This window comes from Notothenia rossii (assembly GCF_949606895.1).
Source record: "Notothenia rossii genome assembly, chromosome: 5".
NCBI lineage: Eukaryota > Metazoa > Chordata > Actinopteri > Perciformes > Nototheniidae > Notothenia > Notothenia rossii.
This window is the reverse complement of record NC_136903.1, coordinates 60,999,020-61,014,051: the sequence shown is the minus strand read 5'-3', so window position 1 is coordinate 61,014,051 and position 15,032 is coordinate 60,999,020.

Below are 15,032 nucleotides of genomic sequence, written 5' to 3'. Positions count from 1 at the left end.
GGTGAAGTATTTGTATGATTTTGCCATTAAAGCAGATGATTGTTTAACCCTTATCCTGGCTGCTTTGAATTTTTCCTTCTTTTGAGATCCCGCTCATATAAGAACGGCGCGGAGCAGAGATTCTGCCCCAACAAATGGTGTTTCCCCGACGTCATGACGTGGTGACGTCATGAGTAGGGTTTTTGAGAGGAAAATCAGCAGCCAGCGGACGAATTGTCCGGAGAAGAGGCCTAGAATAATCTCTGACAACTAAAACGAGGATCCTACAATTGAAAGGTGAGCAGACAAGCCTGTTTCTATCGAAGGTCTGTAATTGGCTAAACTAAATTTTAGAGTTGTCAGAGACATATTCCGGTGTCATAGTTGTTGCGGTGGAATATACAAATACATATTTTAGATAGGTAGGAAAGTTATATAACATAAAAGTGAATCAACGAGGTATGTAAGACGAAGGTGAAAGGCCCCGTACTTTTTTCAGAAAGGAGACGGCTGAAGACTCGTTGGGGCATGTTCAGTGCCCGTTTTCAGACGGCATCCGGAACAAATCTGAATAATAATTCTTAGGTTCATAGGAATCGAAGTTGAGTTATAAGGAAATCCAAAGGAGAGTAACGCAACCTTCAAAAAGCAATTTTGAAGTGACCGGACCTCATTAATCCTTTGTTCTGTGGGGGTTGAATCTATAAAGCCAAACGTCACGATAAAGAGTTCTGTAAGCCTGGGTTACGACTCCATGTCAGCGTCACATCGTTGAAAGACGGTGTTGAAGCGCGCTGAGAGGCTCGCTAAACTTGTTGGAATAAACATCGGACAATAAAAGCTGAATAGACTGTACGGGGTATTTTTTCTGTGAATATTTACTGGTAACAAAGACAGTAAGTCAGATCAATAGATACGAAGTCTGTGAATATTTACTGGTAACAAAGACAGTAAGTCAGATCAATACGAAGTCTGTGAATATTTACTGGTAACAAAGACAGTATAAGTCAGATCAATAGATACGAAGTCTGTGAATATGTACTGGTAACAAAGACAGTAAGTCAGATCAATAGATACAAAGTCATAATGAAGGGAGAATTTGAACGAGAGGAGCGTGAGTTAAGAGCTTACGAGAACAGTGGGTTTAAGCAGAACAATTGAATAAAAGGATAGCAGAAGTGTTAATTGTTGAAGAAAGCCCCCCTTTTTCCTCTCGAGAGCAGCAGCAGCAGCCCGGAGTGTGTCTACTTGCTTTTTTCTCTAGTGATCTGAAGTTGGAGTGAAATACGTAGAAAATTAACAGATCAAGGTGTGATTTGAAGTGGTAGATATATTGAAATAAATAAGAAACAATGATTTGCTGCTAATTAAACATAGTCTTTGAGAACTGATTGATACCGTTGCATTGCGTTGTGAATTTCATGGTATTTGTCATTAACTAAGGATTGTACTTAATTATACTTCAAGGAAAATTATATTACATACAGTAACCTTAGGGGAAAGTAAAAAGAGATTTACTGAGTATATGAAGTACATTAAAGTTAAGGTTTTATTCAAATTAAATATGATAGGTGGATGTTTCCATCTAGAATACGACATGGAAAGAGGAGAATTTGTTAGACATGAAATAACGAACTCATTGGAAGAAATATATATTGTGAGGTTATTTAGGAGTTGTTATCATATACAGTTACTCTCAGTTCAATCAGGAGAGACGTGATGTATGGAATACATGTTTATTATCGGGTCACATTATATAAATGAAACATAATGATGACAGTTTATAACAAGTTAATGAAATGGTGTTTGGCGATTAGGCCCAGGTTTTGTAGGATGTCATTCGGGAAGGGAAGAACCGTTTCCGATGAACCCCCCTGGGTCTAGACACTGGTGGTGGTGATAAGTGGTTAGGTCCGGTTGGAAGGGAGAAGGTTGAGCTTGGCCCTGAGTTGGAAGCAGGAGGCGAAGGGGGGGGAGGAGGGTTGCGCGTTGACACCTGGAAGACAGCTGATGGAAAAGGGGAGAGCATATATAGAGGGATTAACAGGTGCGATGATTAGGCTTGTGAATGGAGGGAAGTGATAGGTTAGCTGAGGAGTGGGGAGTGGCGCTCCCTATCCTTTAGTGAAGGGAGCGAGTATTGCCATGACGCGCAATACGAAGTGATAGGTCTTCCTGCCTCAACTTGCGCTGAGCTTCATTTCAATCAGGAGAGACGTGATGTATGGAATACATGTTTATTATCGGGTCACATTATATAAATGAAACATAATGATGACAGTTTATAACAAGTTAATGAAATGGTGTTTGGCGATTAGGCCCAGGTTTTGTAGGATGTCATTCGGGAAGGGAAGAACCGTTTCCGATGAACCCCCAAAAGAAGTGAAGGTATGAAGTACTGAACGTGATGAAATCTTACCTTGTGGGATGCAGTGGAAATCTATGGATGAAAAGAGAGGTTAGTACATGTGGGGATTTAGGCATCCTCCCTGGACGTACAGGGCTTCCCGGACGTACAGGGCATCCCGGACGTACGGGGCATCCCGGACGTACGGGGCATCCCGGACGTACGGGGCATCCCGGACATACGGGGCATCCCGGACATACGGGGCTTCCCGGACATACGGGGCATCCCGGACATACGGGGCATCCCGGACGAACGGGGCATCCTGGACGTACGGGGCATCCCGGACGTACAGGGCAACCTGACTTCGCAGGGACACATTTTATACAGACCCGAAGGTTACAACCTGGACGTACAGGGTTAGACATGCAAGGATAAACATGAGCCGCGGGGCGAATATACGTGCTGACATGCTAAGAACCACCACCAGTTATATGGATACGTACCAATTTGAAGGTTGGAGAGACCTTTGGATAGCCAGCACGGCACTGGCGTTCGGACGAATGTAGGATGAAAAGCGGTTGTTGTAGGGAAGAGGAACAATTACCTTGATTGCGGCAGGTTTGCTGCACCTATCCTGAACGAGCCCTGAAATGCTCTTAAGACACCACCACCAGTTATATGCATGTTTACCAGAGGTAAACTGGAGAGATCTTGGATAGCCGGCACGAGCCGATGCCCGGCGAAGAGGGAGATGTAGACAATGTAATGCGGCTGTTAGATTGAGTACAATGATGCATGAATATCATACCCTGCTTAACATAAGCCATGTGAGCATGAACCAAATATATGAGTGCAATATGAGCAGCATGAAATAATATTTGCTTAGGTAAATGCTGAGACATGACCCATGATATAGGCAGGGCTCAACGCTAACTTTTAAAAGTGGTTGCCAGGCTGGCAACCAGGCATCCGGTGGTTGCCAACTGAAAATACGGTTGCCCTTTTTGATACCTTATATTTTAAATAATTAAGATGCTATACAGTTATACATCCACTTAATAATGAACATGTGACACGAGAATGTTCAAATGCTTTACAATAAGTAATTAACGCACTTATTTGAACCTAAGTGGTAGTAAACTTGTCCACCCTCAATTGCTGGTATACAAAATACCAGTAGTGCTGCTGTTGTCCTGTCTTCATAGATCCCTCACAAATGAATTGAGCAAGTCACCAGTTTCTTGATCATCCGTTGTCTCCCTTTCAAATGTGGGTTTTCTTGACCTTTGTGCTGACCCCCACCATAGACCAATTGGCCCTTCAGCATGAAGTCTTGGATTGGCCAGACTAATACATTTCTCATGTTAAATAAATGAAAACCATTCATAGTTAAACATTTGATATTAATTATTGATGCTGTAAATTACCTTTAATATGTCTAACTATATTTAAAATGTGTTACCTTTTTATAGAGTGATTATAATTTAATGCAACCATTTTCTATGGTAAAGTTTCGTTTTGCACTTTTATTTTGTAGTAATAAGATCGGGACTCTTATTTTGAAGGAACTTTTACCGGAAGTGAATAGAAAACATTCCTCTTTGTTTTTCGTTAGGGTTTTACCTTACGCTCCATCAGTTGAATCACTTTGAACATTCATTGGAGAAGTTGAGGTGTTGGCTGAACTTTTATCACAGTCAAGCAACTTATTTTTGCTTCGCCATTTTGTTGTAAAACAAACACACGGCGCACCGCGCACGCGAGTAAACGTGCATCGCTTCTGGCTCTGTAATCACGCCAATGCACGTGCAATTTAAGTATCAGGTTCCGACTGGTCACAACAATTAAATATCACTCTTAAAAACGAATATGAACATTTATCTATTTTGGGGTGCACGTTTGCTGTCCTTATTTCTTATGTTAAAAACTGGCTGCCACTGATGGCAACCAAAGTCCAAGAAGTGGTTGACATTTCCAAATGGTTGCCAATGGCAACCATTACTATCGAGCCCTGGTATAGGACTAGCTTAATTAGCAGTTTAATTACGCCACGGTGAGACGTAGATGCTGATGTGGTGGTTGGGTGATTAGACTGTCTTCTATCAACTTACATGAACATCTCTTTCTCCCTGAAAGAAACCCCCAAAAACCACGGATGGGCAGCATCCGTGGCTGTGTGAAGCTTGAAACTGCGGTACTTACTGAGCATTGTGACGGGTAGTAGTTACCCGAACTGCATAACTCCATGCTGTAACGCGTTACACCCGACACTGCCTGGAACTCACCTTAACCCTAAACTAAAGCAACGATATTCTCTCTTTTTTCCTCTCTCCTTTTTCTTCTTCTCTTTCTCTCTCTTCTTCTTCGTTCTTCTCTTCTTTTGCTTTTCTCTTTCTTCTTCTTTTCTCCTTCTTTCCTTTCTCTCTTTTCTTTCTTCTCTTTTCTTACCTGTTTTAGCGGTGAGGCACAGGGAAAGGAGGCGAGCCTGCTGTGCGCTGAACCTGCTAGTAGTGATGTTACGTATTGCGCCGAGGCTTCGGAGCGTGTGTCGAGTAATCCCCAATCTTTTTGTGAAGCATGTATCGAGGCTTGTATCATTTTGGGCCAGTGACGTCATCGATGACAAGCGAACCTCGCTGCCTGTCGATACCACGTGACTGCTTCGGGAAGCGATTCATTTGAACCGTTGAGCCACAACGCTCATAATACCCATGGATGTATAACAAAACCATATTACCCCTCCTGTACCCGGGTCCGCTGGTGACATGATGGAATTAAAAGAGCTCAGACCCTCACTTATATAGAGGTCGGAAAATGTCATAAGTATAAATAGATACAAGCATAAATAAATGTAGGAATAAAACATGAATAAATAAATGAATAAATGCAGATAAGATATATCCAGTGTTTTTTTTGGGGGTAGATTCAGCGTGTGGGCTGTGGCTCGCTGGAAAGCAGCCGACCCACGACCGCAGGGTTTGCTTATAGAAGCTACAGCTAAATGAGATAATGCAGTTAATAAATGTATTCCTGATATGGTTTAGCCTTCTCAGGCTACAACGTGGTTAAGTTTATGAATAATATTAAGGAATACGAATCCCTCTTTGCAATGTTTACCAGCCTCCTATAGGCTTTTCAATCACAATCGTTCAACTGGAATGAAAACAATATTGTTAACATGAAAATAGGATTTTATGTCCGTTGTTTAGAGTTATTCTAAGGCTTTACTCATTGGGAACTCGGTATGAGATAGAGCGCAACTGTTGAGATTTCCAATTTGCCTGTTTTACACGCTTTGACCAACAGGGGTTTATGTTCAAATGAAGCCCATGATGAAGCCTCATGACATGAACCCTTTGCGAACCAATTGCTGGAAAGCTTCAAAGCTTCGTAAGGCTTCATCTCGCCATCACTACCTGCTTGCCACCTAAGACGCACTTAGAGACCAGTACTGCTACTGAGCCGGGAGGAGAAGTAGCTTCGATTAGATGTAGCTTGAGCCCTGCCTGCCTGCAAGAGGGGTTGTGGTTGAAGCCGGAAGTGGGTGAAGCTTCGCAAGGGATGAGGGCCCGTTCCGCGTGAAGGCCGGAAGCGCCGCATTTGAGCGGCCCTGATGCCAGTGATGCCCTCTCGAGAGACTGAAGGCGTGTGTCAATTGTTTGCCTGAAGTAGCCCATTTCCATTAAGCCGGAGGAACTTCCGTGGAGCTCAGTATCCTTGTCTTTTTCTTCCGCATCCGGGTTTGCGGGGTGGCCGGCTAGAACCGCTAGCCAACTGGGGAACGCCCCCTGTAGCTCAATCCGCAAGACTGCGGAGCTGATGGATTAATACCCGGAGCTGGGACGAAGCCCTGCTGCTGCTTGCGCGTTGACACCTGGAAGACAGCTGATGGAAAAGGGGAGAGCATATATAGAGGGATTAACAGGTGCGATGATTAGGCTTGTGAATGGAGGGAAGTGATAGGTTAGCTGAGGAGTGGGGAGTGGCGCTCCCTATCCTTTAGTGAAGGGAGCGAGTATTGCCATGACGCGCAATACGAAGTGATAGGTCTTCCTGCCTGAACTTGCGCTGAGCTTCATTTGATGGTTGTTTAAAGTAGATAGGAAACTGAAAACGTGAACGATCCACCACAATGGTGTTTTTTAGTTTATGAAGAAGGAGTAGAAAGTAAAAAGAAGGTTTTTGTAAATTTGTCAGAGGGAATCTGTTAATGTTTAAGCATGACAGAGGTCCTGCACGAGGTTTTGCTCCAGCCATCTCACACAGTTTCACAAAGGGGTGATTTGTGAGGGGCTGGAGCGGAGGCAGCTGCAAGGCGCAGTGAGACAGAAAGACAGGAGAAATGAGACGGTTTGAAAGAGTAGAGAGAGTACAGGTTATATAGAGTTACTACTATTCTGGAAAATGTCATATTGTTTTATGAGTAACATAAGATACGAATATATTTACTAGATATGAGAACAACAGGCTTATCTAGGTTAACAGAAAATTGCTATTAACCAGTTTCAAATGCAACTATCCTATCTTTGTTCTGGGGAGAACATACGTTGCATTTACAATTAATATTAAGAAAGTTCACAATCGATACCATTAAAGACCGTTTGGAATTAATAGGACGAGTTTGTCATAAACATTCGTGCTTAGATGGAATAAGAGTGTTGAGAGATGTTCTCAAAAATGGGAGTTTTCACAATGCTTTTAGTTTTTATTGAAACAATTAAGTAATAAGGACAGAAAAATGTTCCGTGATGATTTATTTAGGTTTCAGCTTTAGTAATAATGAAGATTACATTTTGTAATAATTCCTTTAAGTGTTCCAAAAATATATTCATTAACTGTAGTCAGATTACTTGTTTTAAATATATAGCGCTGGATACAGTTAGTTTTGTATTCTGTTACAAATCTAACCATGCTTGTAACACACAACTTAGATAAACAATTTGAAAAGAATAGAATAAGCAAGAAGATAAAAGATGAATCTATAGTGGTTAAGAAAAGTTTTTTGTTTTGCCTATTAACTGAGAACTGAAGTAATGAAGAATAGGAAGACTGTTACCATTAATGGGTTTAACATTCACATGTTTCAGCATTCCTGACCATATAGACACTCAGCTGTTTTATTTTCTAACCCGCTGGGGGAGAGATTTACATTGAGTTGACTCTGAATCATTGATTGGGGGATCTGCCTAAGGGCAGAGGGACAGAAACACACACACACACACACACACACACACACACACACACACACACACACACACACACACACACACACACACACACACACACACACACGCACAGAAGCAACATGGAATCAACAACTGTGGACTTACTACTTGGGGTCCCGCCCAGAAGTGAAACCGACCAATGGAACACTGCCAACTCACTGTCTAGCTCGCTCAGAAGGGAACTCTGTGTATAAATGTTGTGATCATTTTGAAGATCGGGGCTCTTGTTTTTGACTTGCCGTTCCTGAGACGTGTCTCACACGGTGGTAGAACCTGAGCCCGGACTACTCTGCAGAGTGCTTCGTGATTCGGTGATGTATTTGTATGTTTGCACCATTAAAGCAGATTATTGTTTAACCCTTATCCTGGCTGCTTTGAATTTTTCCTTCTTTTGAGAACCCGCTCATATAAGAACGGCGCGGAGCAGAGATTCTGCCCCAACAACAGTCTATGATTTTAACTTGGAGGCTACGATTAGCATCGTTAGCACCGATGTAGCTACCACTCGCTTACACACTAACCCAAGCCTTAACATTCATTATGTAGATTAAAATCATTAACACATAAATAAAGCACTCGAATTTCACTTACCGCAAAACCGCATTCATGCACCGTCTGATTTAACCGCAGAGCGAGTCACAATAGCCCGATATATAAGCATGAAGAACAAACAACCACGGCCGGCTTCAAGTTGTGTTTCCTGGATGAGCTGAACAGGCAGAGTGCCTGTAGCTTCACGGAGCAGCTAGCAGAGAGACAAGAAGCTAACAGCAGCAGTCACTTGACAGAGCCATCACTCAATGTGACCACGCCCTAATTTATGCAAAAACTTTAAGACCTAATATAAATAAAAAGGTTGTGTTAGAAAACAATTCACTCACAGATCCATAATCATGAAGGTGGAATCTCACTATATCGATAATAAAATGTATGGAACCAGGGGTAGAAACATGTTTTTTTCTGTAAAATTGGGCAATTTAACATGGGGGTCTATGGAAATTGCTCCTTTCTGCAGCCATCGCCTATCGGCCAATATATGAACTGCAGTGTGTAGCATTTCCCTATTGGCGTCCCGGCTCTTCCCCAGAGTTTGCCGCTTGCTTAGACCGTCGTAATAAATGGCTGGCCGCCATCAGAAGGGACCACTGGCAGCCGACGTTTAACTCCAGATTGTGCAGTCAACACTTTGTTTCCGGTAAGCTCTTCGCTTATTGTTATCTTTTAGCTTCTTTTGTCAGAAAAACGTTTTCAAAATACTTCAACATAGATAATTCAGTTGCCGAATAATAATTACCATTAGCAGTGTAATGGTAACTTAGCACTATCAAAAATATTCCCAGCTTTGAAAGGACTGCATTAGTTATTTATAGTACATGTATTATTTCTACTTTTTCTTAAGTTAAGGATCGTAATGCTTCTTCAACCCCTGACATTATCTTATTAGGAGGCCTATACACACATTAATATTCTACCATGTTTGCGTCTGTCTGCTTAGGAAGGAAAAATGACAACCCCATGAGCCCTGACTACATCCCCAGCCTGTTTGCACACACGTCAGCTGGACAGCGGCAGAGAAGCATCTATGCCACCAGCAGATTTGAGCATACTCAGCAGATGAAAAGGAAATGGACTGAGACGTTGGTTCCTGATAGTGACCATGAAACTGTGGCACCTTCCAGCACCAGTGATGCCACTGGGCGTGACATCACCTTAGTTGAACAGTCAGAATGTGTGAAAGATTACCACAATTACTCTCAAGCCATTCTTAGCTCAGGTATTGTGGAACCATGCTCAAATGCAGCCTGCCAAGCTACAGTCAAGGCATTGACAAACGAGTGTGCACGATTAAGAGCTGAGGTTAATTGTCTTAAGGACAAAGTTAATGTGCTGTCTTTCAATGAAGAAGCCTTCAAAGGCAATGATGAGATGGTACAGGAACTAACAGGCCTACCAAGCTATGCTAAAATGATGGTTGTTTTTGGTTTCCTGTCTGGGTTTGTGAAAGCCGGTCCAAGACTGACTCCCTTTCCTAGCTTTTTATTAACATTGATGAGAATGAAGCTTAACTTGCCTTTATATTTTTTTGTTTATCTTTTTCATATGTCTAGAGATGTGACTACTTCAGGTGATCATGCAGAGCTGCGTGTCTCCGTCAGACTCAGCAGCTGATCTGATCTCTCTCTCGCGTCCGGTTATACTTCACTCGCGTTTATGTCCATATCGATCAGATCCAGCTCTCCTGATCGGCCTTTATAGAGAGCACCGATCAAACTATTAAGAGTGAATATCGGCCGATAATGACCGACGGGGCTCCCCCCGTTGGCAGTTCACTGTCTAGCACTGGCTTTGTAATGCACTGATCGATTAGGATAAGCTAACCTGTAGCTGCTCCCTCCACACTCACAACAACTTCATACAGACATAAATAAAGCAGCTGTATTCGCCATACAGGAAACACACATTTTAAACGGTTTTGCCTGCCGATTTTGTGTACACACAAGCATTTCCTGCTCGGAAAGTGGCAATGTACTGAGAGTGGAGGTGTCCTGAGATTAGTGCCTGCAGGCAGGCTCCATTGACCTGTCAGCTCCGGACTGCGCAAAATGCGGCCGACATGAAGCGCTATGTCGTGAACGCAAGAAATCTACCCCTCGTGGGGGCGCGCTCATGTGATTGGCTTAGAATTGAGGAGACATCTGATTGGCTATAGTTACAAGTTACAAAAAACGTACAAGTACGAATCGGCTGACCGTCAGGGGAGTCTCAAAAAACCCACACACGAATGTACAGCGATCCGTGCACAGAAAGCGGTTTGTGTTTGCAGGTTCAGAGGTTTTAAACGGAAAACAAGTATGTGTGGATCAAAAATACATATGTAAAACTTTTTTCTGTGTTTGGATTTTATTTACATGTATATGAAACGGAACACATTTGTGTGTGCATTGAAAAACAGAAGTGTGGATCTGGAAATACAAGTGTGAATCCTTTTGCGGATCATGAAATACAAGTGTGAATCCTTTTGCGGATCATGAAATACAAGTGTGAATCCTTCTGTGTGCATGTGTGTATTATGAGACTGTTCTGAGCCCATACTCCGAGACCACCTATTTTAGCGGACCAGAGTCCGGTTGTTTAATTCACTTAAGAGGTCACGGATTGTGTTCACACCATGGTTCACACCGACCCAAATGAACCGCACCAAGCGGCTAAACTCACCAGGGTTCGATTCAACCGGACTATACAAGGCAGGTGGGAACGCACCCAGATTAAAGAAAACATATCTTCAACAAAAAAAAAAGTCCATCATCTGTCAATCAATCAATCAATCAATCAATCAATCAATTTTTATTTATATAGCCCAATATCACAAATGTTACATTTGTCTCAGTGGATTTCACAGTTTGTACAGAATATCAGTATGACAATACGACACCCTCTGTCCTTAGACCCTCACATCGTACAAGGAAAAACTTCCAGAGAAAACCCACAGTTTAAAGGGAAAAATGGGAGAAACCTCAGGGAGAGCAACAGAGGAGGGATCCCTCTCCCAGGACGGACAGACGTGCAATAGATACCGTGTGTAAATTGAAAAGATAATACATTTGCAACATAGGTAGTCCAAATGTTTGGAAATGCATGTGTGTATAATAGGAAGATGAATCCACGAGGATATCCATCCAGGACTTATGATCCAGGACCACAGCCACGACTCAAGATCCAGGACTCGCGATCCATGACACAGGACCGCAGGATCATCCATGACTCCGGATCCCGGCGTATATAGACACCAAAAAGAAAGAAATTTGGGGAAGCTGAGTTAATCGGAACATGAGAGTACACAGGTATAGACAGAGAGAAGGAAGATGTAAGATGTCCCCCGACAAACTAAGCCTATATCAGCAAAACTAGGGGCTGAATCTAATCAGCCCTAACTATAAGCTTTATCAAAAAGGAAGGTCCTAAGCGCACTCTTAAAAACGGATAAGGTGTCTGCCGTCCGAACACAAACTGGAAGCTGATTCCACAAAAGTGGAGCTTGATAAGAAAAGGCTCTGGCTCCCATTGTACTTTTAGAGACTCTAGGAACAACCAACAACCCTGCATTCTTGGAACGCAATGCCCTAGTAGGACAATAGGGTATAATGAGTTCTTTAAGGTAAGATGACGCCTGCCCATTAAGGGCTTTGTAGGCGAGAAGAAGAATTTTAAATTCTATCCTGTGTTCTATAGGGAGCCAGTGTAAGGCAGCCAGAAGTAATGTGGTCCCTTTTCCTAACTCTGGTTAGTACACGAGTTGCAGCATTTTGAATCAGCTGAAGCGACTTGACTGACTTCTTGGTACACCCTGATAATAAGGAGTTACAATAATCCAGCCTTGAAGTAACAAATGCATTGACTAGTTTCTCTGCATCGTTTTGAGGCAAGATATGCTTGATTTTTGCAATGTTACGTAGATGGAAGTGGGCGGTCCTTGAAATTGATTTTATGTGGGTGTTAAAGGATAAATCCTGATCAAATATAACACCAAGATTCCTTACAGTCTCACTGGAGGCCAAATTAATGCCATCCATAGTTAATATATCTTTAGATAATTTGTTTCGTAGATTCTTCGGGCCAAGTACAATAACTTCAGTTTTGGTCATGTTTAACATCAAAAAATGTAAGGTCATCCACGTTTTTAAGTCCTTGAGGCAGTCTTGAATTTTATTTAGATGATTAATTTCATCAGGCTTGATTGATAAATATAGTTGAGTATCATCCGCATAACAATGAAAGTTTACAGAATGATTCCTTATAATATTGCCTAACGGAAGCATATATAGTGTGAACAAAATAGGTCCAAGCACTGAGCCCTGTGGCACTCCATGGCTAACTTTGGTTTGCATGGAAGATTCATCGTTGACACGTACAAACTGAGAGCGTTCAGGTAGATAGGACCTAAACCAGCCTAAAGCAGTTCCCTGTATGCCAACTAAGTGCTCTAGTCTTTGCAATAGGATATCATGGTCGATAGTATCAAATGCAGCACTAAGATCGAGCAAGACAAGAATAGAGACAAGTCCCTTGTCAGAGGCTATTAGAATGTCATTTGTGACTTTAACCAGAGCTGTCTCTGTGCTATGTTGTGTTCTAAAGCCAGACTGAAAATCTTCAAATAAATCATAGTTTTTTAAGTAATCACACAGTTGTTTTGCGACTGCTTTCTCAAGAATTTTTGAAAGGAACGGAAGATTAGAAATAGGTCCATAGTTGGCTAAAACCTCTGGATCGAGGTTGTGCTTTTTAAGAAGCGTTTTTATCACTGCTACTTTGAATGATTGTGGAACATAGCCTGATAATAAAGACAGATTCATAATATTTAATAAAGAAGTGCTAATTAATGGAAAAACTTCTTTTAACAGCTTAGTTGGAATTGGGTCTAAGATACACGTTGATGGTTTAGAAGAGAGAATCATTGAATTTAATTGTTCAAGGGTTATGGCTGAAAAGCATTCTAGTTTACTATCTAGTGTAATATTAGAAGTTACGTTTCCTGGAGCTGTTGATAACACTATACTGGTCAAAGGCAAGAGGTCATTGATTTTGTTTCTAAGAGTAACAATTGTATCGTTAAAAAAGCACATAAAATCATTACTACTGAGTGCTATGGGAATAGAAGGCTCAGTCGAGCTGTGGCTCTCTGTCAGCCTGGCTACAGTGCTGAAAAGAAATCTTGCATTATTCTTATTCTCATCTATTAATGAAGAGTAGTAGGCTGCTCTCGCTTTACGCAGTGCTTTCTTATATTCATTGAGAGTAATATGCCAAATTAAACGAGATTCTTCAAGTTTAGTGGAACGCCATATCCTTTCAAGTTGTCTCGACTTTTGCTTTATTTTGCAGGTTTCGGCATTATGCCATGGAGCTAATCTATGTTGTTTTATTTTCTTCTTTTTCAAAGGAGCAACAGAGTCTAATTTTATTCGCAGCGCATCTGTAGCACTATCAACAACATGATCAATTTGGGGTGGTGTACATTTTGTATAAGTTTCCTCCCCTACATGCAGACATGCTATCGAGTTAAGTATTGGTGGAATCTCTTCCTTAAATTTGGCTATAGCACTAACAGATAGGTTTCTGCTGCAGGAGCTTTTGATTAATGCTTTGTAGTCTAGTAACAGTACTTCAAAAGTTACTAAGAAATGGTCGGATAAAGCAGGATTATGCGGTTCGACTAATAGTTGCTCAATTTCAATACCATAAGTCAGAACAAGGTCAAGAGTGTGATTATAGCAGTGGGTTGGTTTATTTACACTCTGAAAGAAACCAACATAATCTAATATAGAGTTAAATGCAACAGTAAGGCTATTTTTATCATTGTCAACATGAATATTAAAGTCACCTACGATAATTACTTTATCTGTTTTAAGAACCAAAGCTGATAAAAACTCAGAGAATTCTGATAAGAATTCTGAATAAGGACCTGGTGCACGGTACACTGTAACAAATAAAATTGGCTGCAAAGTTTTCCAGGTCGGATGCGTAAGACTGAAAATGAGGCTTTCAAAGGAGGTATAATTTAATTTTTGTTTAGTATTGATAAGTAAACTTGAGTCAAAGATTGCTGCAACTCCACCTCCTCGGCCCGTGCCTCTGCAATATGAGTATTGATATGGCTGGGTGGAGTGACCTCATTTATGCTGACATATTCTTCATGTCTCAACCAAGTTTCAGTGAGACAGCATATATCAATATTATAATCTGATATTAAATCATTTACCAGTATTGCTTTAGATGCTAGAGATCTTATGTTTAAGAGACCACATTTAATCTTCCTGTTTTGTTGCACTGTAGTAGTTGTTACATTTACTTTTATTAGGTTATTATGTATGACACCTCTATTAGGTTTTACCTTAAATTGTCCTTGGGCAGACACACACACCGTTAATATTGGGTATTTTATTGGGGTCGGAATTCCTATGGATGACTGCCTAGGAGAGAGCGCAGAGAAGCGTGTAAGACTGCGACTCTGCCTCCTGGTCTCAACTCCAGTTTGTCATGGATTAAGTCCACAGAGCCCTGAAATGTTTGCCGAAATGAGATTCGCACCTTCCAAAGTAGGATGAATGCCGTCTCTCTTAATCAGACCAGGTTTTCCCCAGAAGGCTGTCCAATTATTCACGAAGCCCACATTGTTTGCTGGGCACCACCAAGACAACCAGCGCTGAAATGATGACATGCGGCTATACATGTCATCATTGATCAGATTGGGGAGGGGACCAGAGAAGATTACGGTGTCCGACATTGTTTTAGCATAACTACACACCGACGCCACATTAAGTTTGGTGCATTCTGATTGGCGTAAACGAACATCATTACCACCGACGTGAATAACAATCCTACTGTATTTACGTTTATTTTTAGCCAGCAGTCTAAGATGCGCCTCAACGTCGCCCGCTCTGGCCCCCGGAATGCATGTGACTGTGGACGCTTCGGTCTCT